Genomic DNA, 24,662 nt, shown 5'->3' on the forward strand with positions numbered 1-24,662 from the left:
ATGTTAAACAAGAAGGCTTAAGGAGATGAATGCTTGAATGGTGTACAAGCTATCAAAGTTGCAAAGTATGAAAGCCAAGTAGAATTGAGGACTGGATAGAGATCTATAATTTGCAAGTGAAGTTGTAACTTGTATCAGATCAAAGCTCTACTGTTACTTTCTAACAATTGTACCATCCTAGGGTAAATCCTTAGGATTAAGGTTGACCTAACAGTCATTGGAAAACTCTTTAATAGGGTGGCATTTCAGGTGAATGATCTAAAATCTTCTAACAAGGCTCACTTTTAACAGGATGATTGAAATCTCTTAACTGGGTCACATTTAATAGTGTGTATTGTAAACTTTAACAGGGTTGGCCTTTCACAGGGCATCACTTCAGAAGAGTGAAAATGAGTAGCATATTACTGGTGGTTTTTCCCAAATTGGGTGTCCACATAAACCATTGTGTCAAGTGTATTGATGAATGTGGTGTGTTTCATGCTTTACACTTTTGCAAATTGATTTGATAGTAACATACAAGTTTTAGTAAATACACAATGAATGCATGCATGGACATGAATATTTTATGGGTTCACTAAATTGTGAAAAGTTTTTATTCATACATCTGGACCTTGGATAACTAACTCACCCCCTCTCTCAATTATTCTAAAGTAATTCCAACATTATCTGTAATGGAAATAAAATGATCAAAGTAAAAGACTTGCTGTGTACATTGATGGAAGGCCAAAAATAATAGGGAACAATGCAAGTTTTATAAATAGTATGCATCCTAGGTCAACTAATAAGCAACCCAATTGCATTTTTGAGGTGCATGAGGGAAATCATGTTTTTTTATCTATAATAAAATCAATAAATTTAGGGGAAGAGTTGCTAATAGATTACAATTTGAATCACATAGATACAAAGAAAGTTACTATCATGGGACTTGTAAGTACTATATATGTAAAATTTAAATTGATTACTTCCAATTAGAACTCTAATATACAATATATCATTTTAATAATATGTTTTTTTGCTAAGTGGACCATTCCTTTCATTAGGTCGATGTTTTTATATATATTCTTTTTCATAGGGTGACATGGCTGTTCCACTGGATGATAGAGGTAGGGATGTTGCTCACACCCCTTCTCTAGTGCAGGTACAACATTATTGGTTATCATAATATATTATGTGTTTTTTGATGTATGACATTAGTGGTTATCATTTTATATTATATATTTGTTCATGTATGACATTATTGGTTATCATAATATATTATATGTTCCTTCATGTATGACATTACTTGTTAACATAATATATTATATGTTCCTTCATGTATGACATTATTGGTTATCATAATATATTATATGTTCAGTCATGTATGACATTATTGGTTATCATAATATATTATGAGGTTGCATGGGTACTTGTACCCACACCCTTGGTACTCATACCCATGTACCCAAGTACCCGGTACTCAGTGGAGAGCAGCATAGCTAAGGACCTTGATTGAGATTTTGGATTATTTTTTTTGGTTTTTTGTTTGTGTATCAGCTCATTGCTTATCAAGCTAAATTCAATACCTAATTAGTTCAAAGCTTTGATAGAATATTGATTAACAATAAACTTTATCACTGTTTAAGAATAATTTTATCATTTCCAATATGTCATTGTCATATGATTTATGATCATGTTCATGTTTAAAGTTTTCCTTCTCTATGATTTGTTTATCAAGCTTAATTCAATATGTAATCGGTTTGAATTTTTGATACAATACTGATTAGCAATAAACTTTATTAGTGTTAAAGCCAGAAATTTATCATTTGCAATATGCCATTGTCATATGATTAATGATATTCTTGTTCATGTTTAAAGCCTGCCTTCTATGTTATGCATCTAAATATTTATCATAAATTATTATTAAAAACATATAACAAATCTAAAACTGAAAAAAATACATTACATTTGCAAACTTTATCACTATTCTTGATTTGAAAAATCATTGTCATGATTCATAAATTTAGGTTTTCTATAAATATAAAAATATAATTAAAAATAAAGTTTGACATACCCAAGTAACCCCATCCCCTATTATAAAAAATAGTTTTACCCATACCTATACCCATCCATATACCCTAAGTACCCCAAATACCCCTGTCCCCTTGCAACATTGTATATTATATGTGGATCTTGGTGTTTTCTGTAGACCTATGTGGTCTATAGGATCTCTTGCTACTTAGAACATCCACTAACCTTTCCCAACCTCCTCAAATGGAAGCTTTATGTGTGGTAAATTTTAATGAATATGGAATCTAGGACATTGCAGTTGTCAGATACAAGTTTAATGTTTCATGAGGACCCTTCAATACATCCAGCTGATTTTATTTTCAGCACCACCCAGTGAGAAATTATTGTGCACCCACTTGCATGGGAATAGTGCTTAGTTTAGGTTTCTTAATCTCTCCACATGACATTCAAGCCTCATGCAATAATTTTCCAATTTTTTGCAACCAAAATCATCAATTAAATTGTATCTAAAAAACATTACTGCACCAAAGTTACTGCATGGGGAAAAACTCTTCAAACATTTGAATAGATGCTACGAATTTGTCATACCCCTATTTTATTTGGGTTCAAGGATAGTGCATATAGGACATGGACATTGAGTGGACTAAATGTTACTAGAAGCGTAACTATGAATGATAGAGGCTGAGAACCATACCAGGCTGGAGAAGATGAGGGGAAAAAAATAACAAAATAAGTTAGATGTTAAACTTTAACTGCAATGCATAGTATTATCATCCAAGAGGTACAATTTGAGATGTTGTACACGTTGGTGCCTAATCTAGTTCCCTAATCTACCACTAAACTGGCTCCTAGAGAATAGAAGGGCTAGATATATAACTACAACTATTTTTAGTTAGCGAAGATGTCAAGAAAGGTGCCACTGGACATGTGTGGCAAGTTTTTAGAAGACTTACATTGTTTTGTTTCTCTGATGTGTTATGTAGGTGATGATTATGCTGTTGATAGAGCAACAAAGGGCTTATCTTAGTATAGACAGAGTTATGTAACCTTGAGTCCCCCAAACCCTTAAGAAGCATTAATACCCATTGTGTCCAATTGTAGAATGAGATGTGGAGATTTCTAAGCAATTTGCACTTTTTTCTACCCCTATCCTTTGGAAGGGACTTGTGCTTCCATCATTAGGAAGAGTGTGTCTCTTGTTGGAAAACTTAGATGTTGATTGTTGATGATCTAGTTACTATTGGTTAGGGTGGCACATAGAGGATTGCGTTCAATTAAAAATAGAGCCTTTGTAGCATTGTAGATTTCAATAGAGGTGGCTAGTAATGACGTGAGAGTTTTGAATTGAAAATGAGGTGCATAACAAGCTAGGAAGGAATATTTGCTCAAAGGTGGTGTCTAATTCTACTTACCTGGTGATGTTATAGGGCTCATAATGCAGTGGCCAAGCTTGTGGTGCTACCTATACTTGGTAGTTATGTTCTACATAATGGTTTGCATATATTTTTGTATTTGTTTAGTTTGTGTGATGAATTCAATAGCTTTGTCAACTTTTTCTTAAAATAGAGTAATTGATGCTAAGGATAGTAGCACGGGATAAGCCCTATCATTCAATTATAGAAGTTAAAATTGGAGTAACATGGAAAGGGTTGTGGTTTTTAGAGTTGGGAAGACCTTTTCCATAGTTGTGCTTAATGAAAAGTAGGCTTCCATCCCATGTGTGCTTCTTGAAGTAGTACATTTGAAGAAGGTGCAATATTAATCCTTTTACTAAAGGAAGTAGATCAACTTCTTGCCTGTCAATGACCAAATTTCCATGTGGGGGTGTCTCAAAAACATGGGGGATTGATTAGAGATGATGGTACTTTGACTTCATTAGCAAATCAACAACATAAGTTTCACAAGTCCATATTCATTAGTAAAAACTATAGTTGTTCTCTTATCTAACAAAATTTGCAAGCTGTGAGCATTTAGTATTGGCCATGTTACATCTCCTTAGCATAGGATCTCTCTACCCCATGATGAATAGCTATTGTTGAATCACTATTAATTTTTGCCATAATTTACCCACCAATCCATTATGTCAACATATGCTGAGAAGGGAAGGGAAATTTTTGATAAAAGATGCTAGTTGATCATCATTTCTATGACTAGGACTTCATTTTGTTCTTCCATTGTTCCTATTCTATCTACTTAGTATATAATTCCCTCCATGTTTTGCATGTGTGTTTAAATATTGTTCCAAATCTGTCACCATCCTCATCTCTATTTTGACCTAATTTCACACCATGTTTACAAGCTTCCATTATTCAAATAGTTGTTTACATTTGTATTTTGGCTTTGATACCATGTTAAATTCCAAAGATCGATGATGCAAATGTAATGGCATTGCTTATTGAAGGTATGTGTGTTTCAAATGTAGCATTATCTTAGATTTATATATAGAGAGAATAGGCCATGAATAGACATGTACCTTCATGGGACATGTCTATTCTTTAATCAGATAATTAATAATAATAAAAAATTTAATATCATATATATATATATATATATGGGTAAGTGCACAAAGTTGTGGTGCCAAAAGGGGGGTATAAGTGGACACCTTTTTTCTGAAATCAGCAAATTCTAGACTTCAACAAGAATTTGAAGATAGTTACGCTCAAAATTTTAAGATATGACAAAAAAAAAAAGTCGTAGTCCTTTGAATCTAGTTTCTAAACTACTAATTTTTTTTCAAAATGGTTTAGTTTTAGGTCCTCAAAAAAGGGGGCCACAAAAAGTGGTACTTTTTATTCCAAAAAAACATAACATAGTACAAAGTGTGGCCCCCTAAAATTTTAACTTTTTTTTTGAAATTCTTTAATCGCTCTAGTCAAAAGTTACCTAACACTATGTAGTTTAACCCAGACTTTTTGGGTAATTTTATAATGTGTATTTTTTTTTTAATGAATTTTTAAATTAGACCCATCCCAAAAATGTGAAATATCTGTGTGCTTCCCCTAGAAATGATTGAAAACTAATCTAAAATCAAAACTTCTTTTTTTCAAAGTGTGTAGAATGGAGTCTAGTTTCTAAAAAACTAAGTTGTTACAAAATTCGATGAATGAGCTAAAATCTACAGCCCAATTAGTACATGGTGGTTTTTGACAAAAAATGAACATACATTCAAAAGAAATTATAGATGAAAGGCTTAAAATAGTTCAAATTAAAAATAAATTATATGGTTAGATAGCTAACACAGAGACCTATAATGTTATGTAACCTGATCTTATCGATACCCAACCACGAAGAATCTTGAAGGGGAGCACACAAGAAAAATCAATCATTTTTTGTATGTTTGTTGGAAAACACGTATCAGACCTGTTTATAAACTCCAAACCTTTGGGTTGGATCTCCAAGGCAAAACCAAGCCTTAGGCTTGGTTTTAATGCGAAGCTTTGAATAGCGCATGCGCCCTATAGTGCGTGCGCCCTATTAAAACACTATTGAATTTGAGGTAGTGTGCACGTGCTATAGTGCACACGCACTATTGAGACCTAAATTGCAAATCGAAACCAAGAGAGAGCTGGGGGGGCGGGGCGAGGGAATGGCTATTTTTGTGTGTGAGAGAGATAGAGAGAAAGTAGGGGATGGGAGAGGGGAGAGAGGAAGTGAGAAAGAGTAGGGGTGGCAGAGAGAGTATAGGATAGGAGATAGAGGAAATGTGAGAGAGTAGGGGTGGCAAAGAGAGTAAAAGATGCAAGAGAGAGGAAGTGTGAGAGAGAGAGTAGAGGTGGAAAAGAGAGAGTATGGGATGGGGGAGAGAGATTGAAAGTAGGGTATGGGAGAGAGAGGAAGTGTGAGAGAGAGTACAAGTTGGGAGAGAAAGATTGAGAGTAGGGGATGGGGGAGAGAGAGAGTAGGTGGTGGGAGACAGAGTGGGAGAGGAAGAGCGAGAGAGAGGAGGATGGGAGTGCATGTGTGTGAAAGAGAGAGAGTAGGGAATGGGAGAGGGGGAAGATAGAGTAGCTTGAGAGAGAGTAGGGGATGGAAGAGAGAGTAGGTGATGGGAGAGGGAGTGGGAGAGGGAGAGAGAGAGGGAGGATGGAAATGTGTGTAAGAGAGAAAGAGAGAGAGTGTGAAAATGTGAGAGAGGGTAGGGGGTAGCAGAGAGAGAGTAGAGAGGGAGAGAGAGAGAGTGAGAGAGAGAGAGAGAGAGAGAGAGAGAGTGAGAGAGAGTGAGAGTAGGCTGTGGGAGAGGGAGAGCGAGTGAGAGAAAAAGTAGAGGATGGGAGAGGAGAGAGGGAGGATGGGTGTGTGTGAAAGAGAGAGAGTAGGGAATGAGAGAGGGGAGAGAGAGATAGAGAGAGTAGGGGATGGGATAGAAAGAGAGTAGGAAATGGCGGAGGGAATGGGAGAGGGAGAGAGAGGGTGGATGGAGGAGAAAGATATTAGGCAATGGTAGAGGGAGTGGGAGAGGGAGAGAGAGGGGGGATGGAAGTGTGTGTAAGAGAGAAAGTAGGGGATGGGAGAGAGTGTGAGATAGAGTAGGGGTGGCAAAGAGAGAGAGTGAGAGTAGGGGATGGGAGAGAGAGGGAGGGAGAGAGAGAGAGAGAGAGAGATAGTAGGCGATGGGAGAGGGAGTGGGAGGGAGAGGGAGAGGGGGAATGGAAGTGTGTAAGAGAGATAGAGTTGGGGATGGGAGAGAGTAGGCAATGGGAGAGGGAGTGAGAGAGAGAGAGGGGGGGAATGGGAATGTGTATAAGAGAGATAGAGTAGGGGATGGGAGAGAGTGTGAGAGTTTGAGAGAGAGTAGGGGGTGGTAGAGAGAGCTTGTACAGGATGGGGGTGAGAGAGAGAGAGAGAGTATGAGAGAGAGTAGGGGATGGAAGAGAGAGTGAGAGTAGGGGATGGGAGAGAGAAAGTAAAGAGGGAAAGAGAGTACTTGAGAGAGAGAGAGAGATAGTAGGTGGTGCAAGAGGGAGTGGAAGAGGGAGAGAGAGGGGGGATGGGAGTGTGTGTGACAAATATAGAGAGTAGGGGATGGGAGAGGAGAGAGAGAGGGGGGGATGGGAGTGTGTTTCTATGAAAGAGAGAGAGTAGGGGATGGGAGAGGGGAGAGAGAGAGTAGGGGATGGGGGAGAGGGAGTGGGAGAGGGAGAGAGAGGGGGGGGGGATGGGAATGTGTGTAAGAGAGATAGAGTAGGGGATGGGAGAGAGTGTGACAGTGTGAGAGAGAGTAGGTGGTGGCAGAGAGAGCTCGTATGGTATGGGAGAGAGAGAGTGAGATTAGGGGATGGGAGTGTGAGAGAGAGTAGAGGATGGGAGAGAGAGAGTGAGAGAGTAAGGGATGGGATGGGAGAGAGAGAGAGTAGAGAGGGAGAGAGAGAACTAGAGAGAGAGAGATCTAGTAGGCGGTAGCAGAGGGAGAGGGAGAGAGATAGGGGGGATGGGAGTGTGCGTGAAAGATGTAGAGAGTAGGGGATGGGAGAGAAGAGAGTGGGGGGATAAGAGTGTGTGTGTTTGTGAAAGAGAGAGAGTAGGGGATGGGAGAGAGTGTGAGAGTGTGAGAGAGAGTAGGGGGTGGCAGAGAGAGAGTATGAGATGGGAGAGACAGAGTGAAAGGATGGGAGAGATAGAGTGAAAGGATGGGAGAGAGTGAGAGAGAGAGTAGGGGGCAGTAGAGAGAGAGAGAGAGAGTACGGGATGGGAGAGACAGAGTGAAAGGATGGGAGAGAGTGTGAGAGAGAGTAGGGGATGGGAGAGAGTGTGAGAGAGAGTTGGGAATGGGAGAGAGAGAGAGTAAGAGTAGGGGATGGGAGAGAGAGAGTAGAGAGGGAGAGAGAGAACTTGAGAGAGAGAAATAGTCGGTGACTTGGGAGAGGGAGTGGGAGAGGAGGAGAGAGAGGGATGGGAGTGTGTGTGACAAATCTAGAGAGTAGGGGATGGGAGAGAAGAGAGAGGGGGGATGGGAGTGTGAGTGTGTGTCTGTGTCTGTGAAAGAGAGAGAGTAGGGGATAGGAGAGAGTGTGAGAGTGTGAGAGAGAGTAGGGGGTGGCAAAGAGAGAGTATGAGATGGGAGAGATAGAGTGAAAGGATGGGAAAGAGTGTGAGAGAGAGTAGGAGGTGACAGAGAGAGAGTATGAGATGAGAGAGACAGAGTGAAAGGATGAGAGAGAGTGTCAGAGATAGTAGGGGATGGGAGAGAGTGTGAGAGAGATTTGGGGATTGGAGAGAGAGAGAGAGAGAGTAAGAGTAGGGGATGGGAGAGAGAGAGAGAGAGTAGAGAGGGAGAGAGAGAACTTGAGAGAGAGAGAGAGATAGTAGTTGGTGGGAGACAGAGTGGGAGAGGAGGAGAGAGAGGGATGGGAGTGCGTGTGAGCAATCTAGAGAGTAAGGGATGGGAGAGGGGAGAGAGAGAGGGGGATGGGAGTGTGTATCTACAAAAGAGAGAGTTTAGGGGATGGGAGAGTGGAGAGAGAGAGTAGCGTATGGGAGTGTGTGTAAGAGAGAGTAGGGGATGGGAGAGAGTGTGAGAGAGAGTAGGAGGTGGCAGAGAGAGAGAGAGAGTAAGAAGTGGGAGAGGGAGGATGGGAGTGTGTGTGAGAGATCGAAAGAGTAAAGGATGGGAGAGGGGAGAGAGAGAGAGTGTAGGGGATGGGAGAGGGGAGAGAGAGTAGGAAGAGAGAGAGAGAGAGAGTAGGGAGAGAGAGAGTAGGGAGGGTGGAGAGTGATGTGTTCTAATATAGTGCATATGCGCTATAGTGCATACGTGCTATAGTGCGTACGTGCTATAGCGCTTACGCACTATGTGAAATCACCTAAAAATGGTTAAAAAGCAACTTTGGGGCCTGTTTCATTCATTCTCTGCTTTTGTTCTGTTCTGCACTCTGTTATCCCGACAGAAATTGCGGGTTTCAACACAGAAAACATTCTTTCAAAATGGAAAACACTATTTCAAGCTAACAAACACTATTTCAAGGTGGCAAACACTTTTGGAACCTAACAAACACCAAATTCAATCATTGGATACATGATTTGAAGACTTTTTGAATATTCCTTGTATAGAAAAGGTTAGTGCAATCTATTTTAAATATTGTTTGTTGATATATAGATATAAATTTGATTATAATTTGACATGTTGTTTAATATATAGTGAATTCATTGAAATCTGTATGTTTCAATGAAATGTTATTTCGAAATGGTTAGAAATTTGACAAGTCATTTTATATATATATTGTGTATTCATTCAAATAATTATAATTTTTATATGTATTTGAATAATTTGTAATTTACACATTTTAAGTAATTCAAATGTTTGAATAATTTGACATGTAGAAATCATCATCATGCCAAGGAAGAAACCAAAAAATCAAACAAATGAAGATAGGGAGAGAGATTTTGCAATTAAAAGAGATAAAATGAAATTACTATGTGAGAAAAGAAAATTGCAAAGCAATAATGAAGAATTGACTTTTGAAAAGGATCAAGAACCACCGGTACCAAGAAACAAAGATGAAGAATTGGAAAGACAAAGAGAACGAATGAGACTGTTACGCTCAAGAAGACAATTGAATTGTGAAGCTACACCATCTTCTAATGTTGGATTCATATCGTCCACTACACCATCTTCCAATGTTGAAGTCACATTGTCCTCTCATGTTGAAGAGACGCCGATTTGTAGATCCGATGATATACACACTCCATCATGTCATGTTGAAGGCACAACATCAACACATCAAGTAGGTGATATTCCATCTTTTGCATCTTATTGCCAAGGCACATCATCTTCGGTTCAAGGTACGCAATACACTCAACCTTATGTTGATGTTTAAAATGTTGAGAGAATTGAAGAGATTATAACACCTTCTAGAATTCATTTTAGAAGACCAAAATATTTGATTGATATTGATAGTAACATTTTGAAATCAATGTTTGACAAGATTAGCAAGCGTACTTGTCAAAGAAAAGTTAATCGTATGTGGAGATTATTTTTTGATGAATTAAATATTACAGGTCAATGCCAATTATTTGTTGAAATGATGAGGAATTTAAAATTTAGGCCTATCATGAAGATTCTTGGGCTAAGAACGATGGATGATTCAAATGAAAAAAACATTTTAAAGAATCTAATGAATGCTTATGACAAAGTGGGTTCTAAATCACACACCAAAGATAGTAATATCGCAAGACGAGTACTTACATCGACAATAGTAAGTAGCCAAATGAAGAAAGCTTGACTCATGAGAAAGACAAGAAAAACATTAAAAATTGGTAGAGGTACTCTAAGGAGAGCCATGCTAAGGCATGAGAGATTGGAAGATCCAACAAAAAATGAGTTATGGACATTTAGCGGTAGACTACCACGAAAGGATAAAGAAATTAGTGAAGCCTTGAAATCATTGATCGAAGATTTTTGGAAAAATAACACACGTGTTTCTCCTAATCAAAGAGATGTTGTAAGAAGGAGGATTGGTAGCCAAAATCGCGAGCCACATGCAAAACATTTTTTGGACACAACTCAGACACAATTTTTTACAAAATTTATTGGTATGTATCCTCAAATTTGAATAAGTCAAAGATTTTTTGAGATGGGTAAACCTTTTTATGTGAAGATAAATCACACACACACAACTTGTTGTTGTAGGATACATATTGAATTTTCTAACCATTTTGATGTTTTTAGGCATATATGCATAATTTTGCATTCTCAGTTTGTTTTGCAGGATTGTGACATAAATGAGCCACCAAGATCTTCAAGGGAATTCATATCCAACATTTTATGTGAAATAAGGGACGGCCAACAATTTTACAAGACATCATGCTTGGATGGTACGTGCTTATTTTGTGGTTCTTTGCAACTTTTATCAACTTGTCAACATATGGATAGCACACATGCAATTGGAAATGAAATAGTAGATTATGGAAAATTTAAGACAGTGACATATGCTCTAAAAGATGGGAAACATGGTAAAAGATGTGATTTAGTCATTGAAAAGATTCCAGTGTATGAGTTCATGAAGATTTTTCGTGAAAATATTATTTACGAGTATGCAAGGCATAACCATAGAGCTCGATGGCTGGATTTGCAATTCAAGTTGTGCAAGGATACGTTTCCACTGGATACCATTGTTTCAGTTGTAGATTTCGCAGAGAACTACACACTACAACCACAAAATGAGGTGCAAGCAAAGCATTATACTTCTCGACAGGTTTCCATATTTGTTCACATAACATTCATGCATTCACCTACAAGTATAGAGGATGATAGGAAGATTTTGAGGGAGTACCATTTTTACATCAGCGATGATCGATCACATTCTACAGAGTTTGTACATGGTTGTTTTCAACTATTTTATGGAGATTTGGCTAACAGGGGCATCACATATCATCAGCACATTATTTGGTCAGACAATTGTGCATCTCAATTCAAGAATGCATGGATGTTCTATTGGTTGAGCAGGATGCACAAGTTGTGTAGAATTCAATACATGTGAAATTTCACAGAAGCTGGTCATGGAAAGGGAGAGCAAGATGGTGCAGGCACATGCATCAAAAAAGGCTTAGCTCGTGAAGAACTAAAGTACAAAGATGGAGCAATATTGAAAGATGCAAAATCCATCGTCCAGTGGTGTAACGCTACAATGGGTCCAGGTAAGGAAGGTGAGTCTACGGTTCGTAGATTTTTTTGGTTGATAGATAATACTAACATTGCACCATATCAGGATTGTTGTACACTAATAGGATCCAGTGAGTTGCACTCTTTTAGAAGCTCTGATGCAGGTTCATGGAGTATCCACACACGAAAAATGGCATGCTATTGTCCATCATGTGCAGAGGAAAATTGGGATGACTATGAGTCAAATGAATGGGTGGACAAATGGGATATACGGGTTTTGGACCCAATTGACACCTATCGTCCCCCACAAGCACTAGAAATGGTACAGATGGAATTGTCTATTGACTTTCACCGCTTGTCTGATCTAGTGCAACCTAGTAATATATATATTTATATATCTTTGTAATTTCAACATGTAACTTTATAACTTTTACGCAAGTATTTTCTAAATTAATGAACGCATTTTGTACATTTGTCACTGCAAGCCATATTTTTGCTATTATTGCACCTGAAGACAATGAAGAAGGGACAGATTATTATTTGTGTCATTGTGTTCAACCCAAACAAAAATTGGATCACTCGATTATAGATGATGAAGGTTTAGAGTACCATGTCGGTGCGGTGGTTGTAACTGGCACATGGCTTAGACGATATTCTATGAAGAACCCTAACTTGTGGTTATTCGAGGATTGGCAAACAGAGAGGAAGATTATTCATTATTCAAATCTTGTTGTCGCATCAAATGTCCACTTGATAAAATATGCTGGAAAACCACATAATAAGAATCTTTGGAGAGTTCGCGAGTTAGACCATGAGGCAATACTTGAGACACTAAAATGTCGAGCAGATCCAGTTGGCTCATTAGATTGAATATAGAGAGAGGGAGAGAGAGAAATAGTGATCAACTAGATCCAAATACATTGTTGCAACCTCTTCCCCAAGACTGTCCACATGAATAAGGTGGACCGTATTGTTATGATGCGTAAGTGATGAGATTTAGTTTAAATCATAGATTTTATGTTTTGATTTGTTTAGAATCTAGATTTTATGTTTTGATGTCTCCAATTTTTTTAAAGCTAGAACAATATTTTTCATATTTTCTTATTGTGACGATATTTTTCTTTCATTGCATGTTCTCTTGGATGACAGGAGGGAGAGAAGAGAAATAAGTAGATTTCCAAACAGCCAACCACCCTTCTTCATGTAATTTATTCATTTAAGGTAAAAGTCCCATTTCCTTTGTTTGGCTTTGCTATTTGGTTATTTAAAGTCATTATTCTAGTTGGACCTTCATATGTTTGAATTTGGGATTTTTTAGTGTCTATTTGTTATGATTATACTGAATTATTAATTCTACGATGTTTCTATTATTTAATTATTTAAAATAAATTAAAACTTTTTGTATAAAATTATTATTTTTTATTTCTATCTATTTGTTATGATTATTTCTATTATTTAAAATAAATTAATTCTATAATATCTCTATGATGAACTATTTATATTTCTAAACTTTACATATTTTACGCCATGACCAACAATCAAACTATTATAACAATACAAATACATTTAAATAGTAATGTAAGAATGGTTTAGTTCACATAAAAAATAAGTCTATCTTAGATATTATAAATACATCACAAAACTTTATCGCTTCAAAAAAATTCAAATTTCTCCCATCTACTTGAGTTCCCATCAATTGTCCATAAAACTGGGAAAGGGAATAGGTGCTATGCTCCCAATCCCAACATCCTCCTGTCCACTACTAGGAGATGTGTGTAATGTAGGATTCAGCTCCATCAACTTAGTCATTTTTTTCACTAGTTGATTGGGACTCTCACCATTTGTTGCCAACTATGGTGACAATGCTTGGGGTTACACTTATTAAGTAAGAATATTTCCTAATCTAGGGATTAGACCATTGAACATATTAGAATGTGATTTATGCTATGGGAGAAGAGGTATGTTGGGCATACTAATTGATTCTAGGGCCGGTGCAATTACATCTCCTTCCACTAGTGTTGTAAATATAATTTCTATAGTTGTTGAAGGTGCACCTCCAATATTTGGTCTATATCTCTTTCAAACATTTAGATTATCCTCTCTTTCTTTCCTCTTCTATTCCTTTAGTGCAACCTTCTCCGCAACTCATTTTCCCCTCTCTATAGCATATAAGATCTCATTTCTTGCAATCTTTTCCTCTCTCCCATCTTTCCTATCCCTGATCTTCTCCTTCATGTAAAGTGCATTAGCCTCAAATAACTTCTTAGTCTCTCTTGTTCCTTAGAATTTTGTATCCTTTTCTTTGGTAGCTATAGGAATCTACTGGGTAAACCACTATGTTGTTTTCTGTCTAGTGGCATGTAACGTATAAAATCATCATCTCCATCATAGTCATTTTGGGCCTAGGTATCAAAAAATTGTTAACTATTTATTTCATCATGGTTTCCACCATTTTCAAAGCATTAGATGACGTCCTTGGGGTCAACATGTGGTGGGGATGGAATTAAAAGGGAAACATTTTCATCCCCACAAGTATTTGGTTACCCAAGGTTTGTGACTACCTTCTACAACCAATCTAGTTGTGAATCTTGCATTAGAAAGCTTAATCTAATATCAATGTTTGTTGTATGCTCAAGGTTTTATCTCCTATAATAGTCCACTGGCTGGTTCAGGTTTTTTGGTTGGGTATTTTTAGGTGCAATTGTACCTAGTCCCTTCATATTTTGTCCATAACTCCTCAACAAAGTGTTAATTGGTTCATCTAATAAGCCATTGATTTTTAGGAAGGATTCAATAGTGATTTCCTCCCCCTCGCTTTACAACTCATCAATATTTGTATCATCTACAGTAGTTGTTTCTTGCAACTCATCTCTTACACTTTCTCAATTTTGCCTCTTCTAGGCTTGTTCCAACTAGCCCTTGCCAGTCCTAAACTATTGGGTGATTAAAATACCATTTTCCTCACTCTAAAATATACTCCAAAACCAACTACACTTGTTTTGTAAAATATCACTCAAAACTGGCTATTTCAGTCTACCAACTAGGCCTAGTTTGAGGCCATTTACAAAGCAACTCACAATCCCTTTACTTTTGGAACTCCCATGACCCAAAAAAGTCTTAAGAAATGACTCAAATGCAAGGATTCTTTTTTTTTTTTGGTCTCATGATCAACTTTACAATGGTTTTTACAAAACCCTCCTTTCTAGCCCCTTTACCCTAAGGCTTTCTAGAACTCTTACTTTGCAACATCTCTAGAACCCCAAAATGGTTCAACCACCTTCACTTTGGTTATATTAGATGACTTCAAACATAAAATGCAACTCTTGTTTCGAGAAAACACTAAATCCACCTTGGGAGCAATTACATACCCCTTTTTATGCACTCAAATTTTAGGGAAAACTATGCAAATACTTCTTAAATGGTTTCAACACTCAACTTTTCAAATGGAAATAGTTATTATAGACTCAAAAGAATAAGAAAAATCCCAAACTTGAGGTTTCTCAACACTCAACAATCAAATTTCAAAACTATTACTAGCACTTACTACTAGGACAATTTCTAGTTTTAATGGTCAAACTCCCAAACCATACAAAGGACCCCCCACTATTTTTTCATTTTTAAACACTCTTTTTGGAGAACTACAATAACCTCTCTCACTTTTTGGAGATCACACTCCGTTTTCATTTTACGATGCCATCCGGGTGATGCTGAAACTTGCAATGTCGGCTAGTACAAAGTTGCCAACTGCCAAATCTCTCTCACCTTTCCTTGTGGGATCGAACTGTCTACTCCGTTAGCTCCGTGTGGTTGGTAAACCCTATCCCCAACCTCATCATATCCCCTTCAGTGCTCGAACATTCTCAGGCACGCCAATCTAGAATGTCCCCAAGGGTCACTAAATTCCATAGGGCTGCGATCTTTGATGGGGCATTTCTCGGAGCTTGTGTGAGGTATCAATGCGATTCTAGTTCCTAAAGGACTGTTTTGTGAAGACCTACAATAACCTCTCTCACTTTTTGGAGATCACACTCCATTTTTGTTTTACAATGCCATCTCGGGTGATGCTGAAACTTGCAATGTGGGCCAATTCAAAGTTGCCAACTGCCAAATCTCTCTCACCTTTCATCATGGGATCGAACTGTCTGCTCCATTAGCTTTAGGTGGCCGGGTAAACCCTATCCCCAAACTCATCCTATCCCCTTCAGTGCTCGAACGTTCTCAGGCATGCCAATCCGAAATGTCCCCAAGGGTCACTAAATGCCATAGGGCTGCGATCTTTGACGGGGCATATCTCGGAGCTCGTGCGAGGTATGGATGGGATTCTAGTTCCTATAGGATCATGTTGTGGAGACTTAAAATAAACTCTCTCTCTTTTTGGAGATCACATTCTGTTTTCATTTTACAACACCATCTCGGGTGATGCTGAAACTTGTAGTGTTGGCCAGTACAAAGTTGCCAACTGCCAAATCTCTCTCATCTTTCATCGTGGGATCAAACTGTCTCCTCCATTAGCTTTGAGTGGTTGGGTAAACCTTATCCCCAACCTCTTCCTATCCCCTTTAGTGCTCAAACATTCTCAAGCACGCTGAACCAGAATGTCCCTAGGGGTCACTAAATGCCACAGGGATGCGATCTTTGACGGGGCATATCTCGAAGCTCGTGTGAGGTATGGATGCAATTCTAGTTCCTACAGAACCCTGGTATAGAGACCTACAATAACCTCTCTCACTTTTTGGAGATCACACTCCATTTTTGTTTTACAATGCCATCTCGGGTGATGCTGAAACTTGCAGTGTGGGCCAATACAAAGTTGCCAACTGCCAAATCTCTCTCACCTTTCGTCGTGGGATCGAACTGTCTGATCTGCTAGCTCCAAGTGGCCGGGTAAACCCTATCCCCAACCTTGTCCTATCCCCTTTAGTGCTCGAACATTCTCAGGCACGCCAATCCAGAATGTCCCCAAGGGTCACTAAATGCCATAGGGCTGCGATCTTTGAAGGGGCATATCTCGGAGCTCATGCGAGGTATGGATATAATTCTAGTTCCTATAGGACCGTGTTGCGGAGACCTACAATAACCTCTCTCATTTTTTGGAGATCACATTCTATTTTCATTTTACAACACCATCTCGGGTGATGCTGAAACTTGTAGTGTTGGCCAGTACAAAGTTGCCAACTGCCAAATCTCTCTCATCTTTCGTCATGGGATCAAACTATCTACTCCATTAGCTCCGGGTGGCCTGGTAAAACCTATCCCAACCTTGTCTTGTCCCCTTCAATGCTTGAGTGTTCTCAGGCACGCCGAACCAGAATGTCCCTAAGGGTCACTAAATGCCACAGGGTTGCGATCTTTGATGGGGCATATCTCGAAGCTCATGCAAGATATGGATGAGATTCCAATTCCTACAGGATTGTGTTGCAGAGATCTAAAATAACCTCTCTAACATTTTGGAGATCGCACTCCATTTTCATTTTCGATGCCATCTCGAGTGATGCTAAAACTTGCAATGTCACTAAATGCCACAGGGCTATGATCTTTGACGGGGCGTATCTCGGAGCTCGTGCAAGATATGGATGAGATTCCAATTCCTACAAGACTGTGTTGTAGAGACCTACAATAACCTCTCTCTCTTTTTGGAGATCACATTCCATTTTCATTCTACAATGCCATCTCAGGTGATGCTGAAACTTGTAGCGTTGGCTAGTACAAAGTTGCCAACTGCCAAATCTCTCTCATCTTTCGTCGTGGGATCAAAATGTCTACTCCATTAGCTCTGAGTGGCCGAGTCAACCTTATCCCCAACCTCTTCCTATCCCCTTCAGTGCTCAAACATTCTCGGGCACGCTGAACCAGAATGTCCCTAAGGGTCACTAAATGCCACAGGGCTGCGATCTTTGACGGGGCATACCTTGGAGCTCGTACAAGGTATGGATGCGATTCTAGTTCCTACAGGACCGTGTTGCGAAGACCTACAATAAACTCTCTCACTTTTTGGAGATCACACTTCATTTTTGTTTTATAATGCCATCTCGAGTGATGTTGAAACTTGTAGTGTGGGCCAGTTCAAAGTTGCCAACTGCCAAATCTCTCTCACCTTTCGTCATGGGATTGAACTGTCTGCTCCGTTAGCTCTGAGTGGCCGGGTAAACCATATCCCCAACCTCATCCTATCCCCTTTAGTGCTCGAACATTCTCAGGCACGCCAATCCGAAATGTCCTCAAGGGTCACTAAATGCCATAGGGCTGCGATATTTGACGGGGCATATCTCGGAGCTTGTGCGAGGTATGGATGCAATTCTACTTCCTATAGGACCGTGTTATGGAGACCTACAATAACCTCTCTCTCTTTTTGGAGATCACATTCTGTTTTCATTTTACAACACCATCTCGGGTGATGCTGAAACTTGTAGTCAACGATTATCAATATGTGAAAAAATGGAACTCATTGTATTTTGAAGTACTGAGAAGATGGCCTTGCCCTTCCCCAGGAGTTTCAGAAATGGGAGACATTAGGTAAGAGAGTGAAAATGTTACTATCACTTCAACACACATGACGCAATTGGAAATGCAAATTTTGATGATAATCATTTTGTGATAAGGGAGAGACTAGGGATGATCATTGTTACTATCTCTTTAGTAGTGGAATTTTTTTTTCTCTTGAATTTGGTGGTGGGGGATCAGTGGTAAGACTCCTTGGATATTCCTTCTTATGATGTTAGTGACAAGTGTTTCTCTTTGAAAACACTTGTACAATCTTTTTTAAATTATTAGATAAAAACAAAGAATTGTAAGTATTAAACGTGATTAGCCTTTAGTTCCTAGAAGATCTTTATTTCCCCATCAATGCATTTAGAAAGTTAAGTTTGAAGAAGATCATAAATAGAAAAAAATAGAGAAGCAATTTAAACATTTATATTGATTGGAAACATGTGAGTCTTGAGTTTCCTCTACCTTTTAAAGAACATTCCTTAGCTAGCAGACCTAATTCCACATTCCATAAGACTGTCATTGCGCTAAAGATTTAGGAAACCAACTGCTCTAAGATAAAGCTTCCCAGTCAATAATAATCTAGCCTATTGAGGTACATAATACTTCTCAATTAAACTTGTGTTAATTCAATATTAATTTTGTAATTAACTACAATTTTAGTATCTGTGTACAGGGGGTGATTGAGAAAACTATTTGAGGTCCAATTTGAAAATATATTTGTAAGGATCTTGACCAAGTTTCACAACTTCAATGATTAATACATTCATTCAGGCCAGAACCTCACTACAAAAAAAATAATATATAAAAAAGGTAGTGAATAACTTCATGTCTAGACCCAAATCAACCAATGAAAGTCAAATTAGCATAATGTGGAACAACAATATATGCATTGAGTGGGTTGTCATAAAAAAGCTTCATAATAAAATTCATGTCTAGAATTAAAAGACCTTAAAGAACATTTATGCTTGTAAGACAAATGGCCATTCAAAACTGAATATGATTACAATATGTGAAATAGCATTACAAGAACTTGTAATGCTCTTGTGAACATCGTGTTAATTCTTGTAAGAATCCCTAAGATGCTTGTTATACTCAAAATTTTGTTGAAATTGAATTAATTTTTATCCTTTCGATTAATTGGATTAGGGTGATATATGCTTCTTGGATGGAATAATGAGTTCATGATTAACTCTGTATTAAGATTCATAGCATCTTCTAGTTATTTGCAAAGGAAATTTATAAATTACTTGCTAATGTCATATGGCTTGCTTGAGAAAGATGTCTGTGTTCTTATTGATGGGTACTAATGACTATCCACATTTAGTTCTTTAATATCCTATTTGACAAGCTTTCCATAGACATTTCTTTTCCATACTAAGTATTTTTGAAAACATATTTGAGTAGGACTATAGTAGATACTACCAAAAACAACTTCTTTGTAGTTTTTGAGAAATACTAATAAAGCAAAAAAGAACATCTACTAGTTGGTAGACATAATGGCAACTCTCTAGCAATTGAATTTAATTTCATACATGCACATATCTAGTTTAATGTCATACACGAACATATCTAATTTAATTTCATACATGAACAAACATATAATATAAAATGATAACCAATAATGTCATATACATTAACAAACACATAATATATTATGATAACCAATAATGTCATATATGAACAAACATATCATATATTAACCAATAATGTCATACATCAAATATAGAATGTCATATGTACATCAAATGTGTATCGAATATGTCTCTTAGATGCCTATATATATACATGGGGAAGGAAAAAAGTCTCTATATATATGTATCAAATATCTCAACTACATCTTTTCCTTCCCATGAGGGGAAGGAAACAAGTCTCTCGATGTCCTCTGCCGTCGTGTGGAGGGAGACACTGGAGATGACGGGGCCTTCCTGACACGCTCACTTGACCTCTTATTGAGGCTCTTCTCCAGGTCCAACTAATACAAAGAAAGTAGATATGAATCAATATTTATTATACGTTGAAATCAAATATATATACTTACAAAATCAATTATTTTCTTACCGCCAACAAATAGTCACTCTGTAAGTCCACCTCAAATGCTCGTGGATGATCAGGTGTGACAAGACCCTACAACAATTCAATAAATATAATCTCTTATAAATAACATTAGAAATTTTGAGATTAACTATTATAAACAACAACTAAAATGAAGAAAATTCTTTCATACCTCCGTCAGTGGCTGTGAGCTAGCCACAGCTGTGGCCACTCCACTATCAACAGACTGTCGCAGATGAGGAGGTGTGTCCAACATCATGAGCTGCACGTCATAAAATACACATTATATCTAACATGAAACATGGAATAAATATAATCAAATGAATTAAATTAACATGAAACAACTGTACCTGTGTGAAGCTCGTATGATGTCTCTACTCTGCGTCTGTCGTAAAGGTTGAGGGTCCTGTGGAGAACTGATGCACATGCATATTTTTTTTGGTTAATCCTTAATATGATTACATAATAAATATATGTATTAATTAAAATGATTAAATTGATACATACCTCAGGACTCGTTAAAGGGACAAAAAATGGGCCTAGAGGATCACTGCTAGGCCCAGGAACACTTTGACCCTAAATTTTGAACAATGTCAATAAATCCTAATTAATTAATCATTCACTATACGTATGAAATGTGATCAAATTAGTAATTTACCTGTGTGTCAATGCCAAATGTCTCATTCAGGAACTGATCGGTGACAAGCCCATCATCTGCACCATCTCCGACATGAGTGCCAAATGTGCATAGGGATCCACATGAAGTGCACATGTGACCACGACATATAGAAGGATCCCCCTCAACTAATGGGCTCATGGAATGGATGAGGGTCTGTGTCAAAGCATTAATGGTCCCTAGAGTGCTGGCCTCTACATGTTCCTTCACAACTGAAGGAATAATCACATGCTCATGCTATGGATGGACCACGGGTGCCCTAACTACATTAGGGTCACGACGTGCTCCGGGCCTCTCAAATGATGACCCCCCACCTCTACCCTAGGAGTCTAAGATATCAAAATAATTGGGGATCTCCCCAAGGACAAACTCACAATATAATTTCTTCAAAAAATACAGGGGGACCTCATGATTGTTGCAAGGAGGGGCATCAAAAACCATCCACCATCTATCCCAAAAATTATTTCTAATAGCATCATGTATGCACCAATGGATGGGGAATCATTTAGTACCCTCTCTAACAGTATTTTGCTCACCAGGTTTTCTAAATAATGCACATATACTACCTTTTAGTATTTCCTTTTTTTTAACATCTTCATATGACAATTTATTTGCATAAAATCTTTTTTGCTCATCCCTCTTAGCCCACCAAATATCTAACTGACCACTAACTGAGGCTATTTGAGTGTTAATGGATTCGAGGGATGATGCCAATTGAGCCCTCATTGGATTGGTTTGTTCGAATTCTTTCAATCGAGCAATGATTCCTTCTAATTCAGTTTTGCCTCTCTCTATTTCATTTCTTAGATTTTCTTGTGTGCCTGGTGGAGGTCTTGCAATTGGTTTGGGTTGTGGAATTTGTTCTTCTTCTTGAGGAGGGTTTTGGTTTTGGGGTTCTTGAGGGTTTTGATGTTCTTGTGGATTTTCTGGTTGATTATGAACATTTCCTAATAAAAAATCAATTGAAATTCAAATAAATAAACAAATCTAAATGAAATTTGTAAAAACCCTACAAAAGAATATAAAAAACTTACAAAACAATATGAAAAATATATCAAACAATGCAAAGTTAGGTTTATATCACTTACGGCGTCATCGTGGGTGCGCTTGTGGTCTTGGATTTCGTCGACTAGGAGTCATTTTGGCAAATGGTGGTGCAAATGTTGAGTCTTCAACTCACGTACGCGCTGCTCACTGTAGGAGTAAAAGAAAATGGTAATGAAAATGATGGGCTGCGGGTTTGCAGCCCATCATACATACTTTTTATTTTTCAGAAAGCGTGTATGTGCTATAGCGCATACGCACTATAGCGCGCACGCGCTTTGGCTTGGGTTGCCCAAGCCATAGCACGTGTGCGCTATAGTGCGTGTGCGCTATAGCGTGTACGCACTATTTAAAATAGGAAAAAAAAAATCGTTGTCACCTTTTTGGCACCACAACTCAGTGCATATGCCGATATATATATATACACACACACACACACACATATATATAAAATTTTCTCATATAAAAATGACCTCATATCTCAATATAAAGAACATGCATACATATATATAGGTTTATCTGGCTGAAGCTATCAAACATTGACAAGTAGAACTATTTCTAGAGGTGAGATTGATTTTGTACAAGGCATAAGAGTTTCCATCTTAGAGAATATGTCTACCGCAACATACTTAGAATTGTTGCCCTTTCTATAGTTGGATAGCTAGATATGAAGTCAATAGAACTAGATTCCTATGAATTTGTTGGAACCAAGAAAGGCTTATACATTCCTTGTTTCTTGTTTATCAACTTGGTTATGACACATGCACACCCAAAGATTGATCCAAATACAAGTAGCAAAACAAGTTTTGTTTTAATAGTTAAAACTTAATGCAATTAAGAATGTTCAAGTAAGCTATAGGATATTTTAGAACAAAAAAGAAGAATAAAAAAATTGTAATGCATAGCCAAAGTTTTATCCAATCTAGAGATGTTGATAGTTACACTACTACAAAGGTTTAAAAAGTTGTTCATCACGCTCAGTATTTTTGCCTTGAATATTTTCCTTCGATCTCATTCCTTCATAATGCCTTTACCTTATGCATTTATTATCATTAATGTTGTGTTGACAATTATAGTAGCATTTTATCTAAAACCCTTCATGAATATCATTAATGCAAGAGGTAGTGAATGTATTCTTTTCTATTCACAAATATGACATTACATAAGACAAGATCCTTGAGAAGCCCTCATAATGATGCAAAATAGTGATCTCTATCATTCCTTTTATAGTTTTGACACAATCTTATAAATCTATGGCACATTAGAATATGTGCCATATTAAGCCTACCTCTAATAAACCCTTAAGATCATGAGTTATGATGAGGAAGAAAAGTTATGAACCCTTTAGAATCTTCTCCTTCTACACATCACACAATGTTTTCTCCATGAGGAGGAAAAGTTATGAGCCTACTCTCTCTCACTCTCTCTCCCATCCCCTACTCTATCACTCTCTATCTTGTCCCATCCCCTCCTCTCTCTCTCCTCTCCCATCCCCTACTCTCTTTGTCTCACACACTCCCATCCCCCCTCTCTCTCAGGCTACTCTCTCTATCCCATCTCTCTCTCTCTCTCTCTCTCTCTCTCTCTCTCTCTCTCTCCCTCTCCCCTCTCCCATCCCCTACTCTCTCTCTCTCTCACTTTCCCTCTCCCACTGCCTACTCTCTCTCTCTCTCCTTCTCCCACCACCTAATCTCTCTCACCCTCTCTCCTCTCCCATCCCCTACTCTCTAGATCTCTCACACATACTCCCATCCCCCCTCTCTCTCCCTCTCTCACTCCCTCTCCCACTCCCTCTCCCACTACCTACTATCTCTCCCTCTCACTCTCTCTTCCCCCTCTCTACTCTCTCTCCCATCCCCTACTCTCACTCCCTCTCCCATCCCCCTACTCTCTCTCACACTCTCTCCCATCCCCTACTCTCACTCTCTCTCTCTCCCATCCTATTCTCTCTCTCTCTCTCTCTCTCTCTCTCTCTCTCTCTCTCTCTCTCTCTCTCCCCCCTCTCCCATACCCTACTTTCTCTCTATCTCTCTCTCTCTCTCACACACATAGCCATCACCCCCTCTCTTTTTCTCTTCCTTTGCAGCTCTTCTTCCTTCTCTATGTAATATTTAGGTCTCAATAGTGCATACACACTATAGTGCACACGTGCTATTGAGACCCAAATTCAAAAAGCTATAAATAGTGCATGCACGCTATAGCTCACACATGCTATAGAGCATACACGTTATTCAAAGCTTTGCATTAAACCAAGCCTAAAGCTTGGTTTTGCCTTGGAGATCCAACCCAAAGGTTTGGAGTCTATAAAAAGGTCTAAGACATGTTTTACTGCAAACATACAAAAAATGATTGATTTTTCTTGTGTGCTCTCCTTTAAGATTCCTCATGGTTAGGCATCAATAAGATCATGTTACATGACATTGTAGGTCTCTATTTTAGCTATATAACCATATAATTTATTTTAAATTTGAACTATTTCAAGCCTTTCATCTATAATTTATTTTGAACATATGTCCATTTTTTATTAAAAAGCACCATGTACTAATTGGGTTGTAGATTTTAGCTCCTTCATCAAATTTTGCAACAACTTTAGTTTTTTAGAAACTAGACTCCATTCTACACACTTTGAAAAAAAGAATTTTGATTTTAGATTAGTTTTCAATCATTTCTAGGGGAGCTCATAGATATTTCACATTTTTGGGATGTCTCTAGTTAAAAAATTCATTAAAAAAAACATTATAAAATTACTTGAAAAATCTAGGATAAACTACATAGCATTAAGTAACTTTTGACCAT

Source organism: Cupressus sempervirens, chromosome 8 (assembly GCF_028749045.1).
Source record: "Cupressus sempervirens isolate cs-2001-9-10 chromosome 8, ASM2874904v1, whole genome shotgun sequence".
In the NCBI taxonomy this organism is placed as follows: domain Eukaryota; kingdom Viridiplantae; phylum Streptophyta; class Pinopsida; order Cupressales; family Cupressaceae; genus Cupressus; species Cupressus sempervirens.